General features: G+C 39.5%; 1 pseudogene; it reads left to right on the forward strand.

Annotated features, from left to right (window-relative positions):
* The first annotated feature begins 245 nt into the window (after window positions 1–245).
* On the forward strand, window positions 246–802 carry LOC120865131 (annotated as a pseudogene).
* The last annotated feature ends 1,831 nt before the right edge of the window (window positions 803–2,633 follow it).

Here is a 2,633-nt window from a genome sequence, read left to right on the forward strand (position 1 = left end):
AAGTAACAAGGTCAATGTAATGGATTGTATTGTGTCTAGTTTCATATCAGTTAACGTGTCTTCTTCTCAAGAATACACCCAAAAAGTATAAAATTAGCATTGCAAAATGCACAATTTTTATAGCTTGGAAGAAATGGAAATTGATAACCAACCATAACATAAAAATCATACAATGTAGACATTTGTAAAGAACAGCATATGATTCTCGTTTTGGTGACCCCCAAAAGGCTTTGGGGGTACACATAATGAGGCTGCTGGCGTTCGTGATTTTGGATCTATTTACTGTCACTCAGGCAGGGGAAGGAGCCAAGCTTTTGGCCTCTAAATCACTGCTGAACCCGATGTGCCATGGAAGGGTGAGACCTGACCTTACAGTACATCTACAATGTTGGCTCAAGTGCTGTGTGTATTAGATGTGGAATTATCTGATGATGTTTTTCCCTCTAGAAGATTTCTTTGACATTGTGTCTGGGATGCTCAGTGTCAAATGGGATCAGACTGCACCTGCTAGCAGCGTCTCCCACACAGTGGTCCTGCACCCTCTCAAGGCTGGTTATTTCGCTTCACCTCAGCAACTATGACTTACTTGGCTCAGGAGGATGGGTCCGTTGTGATGGGCTTTACCAGTGCAACTGGACAGGAAAGATCTCTGGCTCAGTGGGAGTTTGAGAGGGGATTTTCCCTCCATTTCCTAGACTGGATAACCTTTGGGGTTATGAGTCTCCCTCCCATTGGCATACTCCTGCAGTTGTAGAACTCCAGCAAGAGGAAATATGACACCCTTAAAGTCAAGAAAAAGTGAATGGGGTCTTCCACAGCCCTTCCTTCCCAAGATGTCCGGGTGCTTTCCAGACTCCAAAGGGTATCTCAGATGCAATCTCTTCTCCCTTAGCCCTTGGTTATGTTCTCCTGGATCTTGCCCTGCTCTCAACCAAAGCAAAGGACCAGGCCTGGGAGGCTATGAAAGCCTCTTTGGTTCCACCTGAAGCTATATTAAGAGGATTGCCTAAGGCAACAGCCTGAGCCTAGGGGCCCTGTGGTGACCCCCACTCCCCACCCCACCCCCCGCCTCAAGGTGCCATAGGGCATGTTGCTAGCAATGTGACCTCTCTCAGGGGTCCAGGATGGGGCACCTCTGAGACTGCCTGACTCCACACCCATTGCCCACCATCCCCTATCAAAAGAAGATAGAAGATAAGGTGAAAGCTGTGGGACTCTTAGAGGCTACCCAGTTTCTGTGGTGGCTTAGGGAAGCTCTTACCAAATGGGATTTTCTAATAAAAACAAATGTTTGCTGTAAAAAAAAAAAACAACACAACAACATACAATATTTTAATTAAGTGCTTGGTCAAATGATAAATCAGATAAAAAAATATTAAAAAGAAACTACAAAATACAAAAATATGAACCACATGCATAAAAATGCATGTATTCTCACCAAACACACAAATCACATCCTTATAAATTTTACTGGTAAGCAAAAAAGAATGAAAATATATTAAGCATTCAGTGTAAATAGTTGGTAGAAGAATAAGAGAACATGAAGAAACAGATCAGAGACATCAGTAAATATAGAGAGAAAATTAAGGAATCTGTAAATAGAAATGATAAAAATTAGAAACATTTACACCTACTTAAGACAAATAAGAACACAGCTAATTGTGAATTAGCTTCGTCAAGAAAAAAGAAGGAAAAAACCTACACAATTATATGAACATCTAACAATGCATATGAAAGATAAAAGGAAGATAATTCTGTGTATAAAGTTATGTTAATAAAAAACAAATGAGTTATTTTATAGAAAAGTAGCACTTTAGGATAAATAATAGTCATAACTCAAAAAGAAATTGAGGAGCAATTTAGACTAATAACTACAGAGGCTCTGTCTTACCAATTTAACTGCCCACTTAGGATCCTAAAGACATCTCAAATCAGACTTGACCAAATGGAGTGGCTGAGTTTCTTTCCCAGCCCATTTGGTCCACCCACAGTTTTTCTCCTACTCAGGAAATGACACATCTCCCATTTTGTCATCCTAAAAAACCTGAACTCATCGTTACCCATTTTGCCCTTCATATTCAGCAAATCCTGTTGTCATTGCCTTTGATTAAATCCAGAATCCAAAGTCTATCCACCATCTCCATCCTGCAACCCTGGCCTTCTCTCATCGGGATTACTATAATGCTCTCCTTCATGGTCTTCAAACTTTGGTTCTTGATTTATTAAAGACTTAGATTACTCCTTACAAACCTTCTATGCTGCCCATTTGGCTCAAGGTGAAAGTCAAAGCCATTGCCATTCTTTACAGACCTCCCTCTCTCAAACCCCTCTTCTCCTACTCACCCCATCACCTCATAGCCATGCTTTCCCCTTGCTGCCCTATTGCCTGTGGGAGTTGATATGGGTAAGTTATTTTGCAGGCTAATTTGAAAATATGTATCAAAACCTTAAAAAGTGCACATACCCTTTAGTTCAGCAATATTTTTTTCTGAATTCATGATATAACCACAAGTGTGCACAAATAATGTTTATAAGAAGTCATTATAATATAATTTTAATATTAAAATTAGAAAACATCTTCAACATCTGATGAAAGTAATAATTGAATACTTTAATAAATTATAGTATTTCAC

The sequence above is a fragment of the Oryx dammah genome, unplaced genomic scaffold (genome assembly GCF_014754425.2).
Source record: "Oryx dammah isolate SB20612 unplaced genomic scaffold, SCBI_Odam_1.1 HiC_scaffold_6, whole genome shotgun sequence".
Lineage (NCBI taxonomy): Eukaryota > Metazoa > Chordata > Mammalia > Artiodactyla > Bovidae > Oryx > Oryx dammah.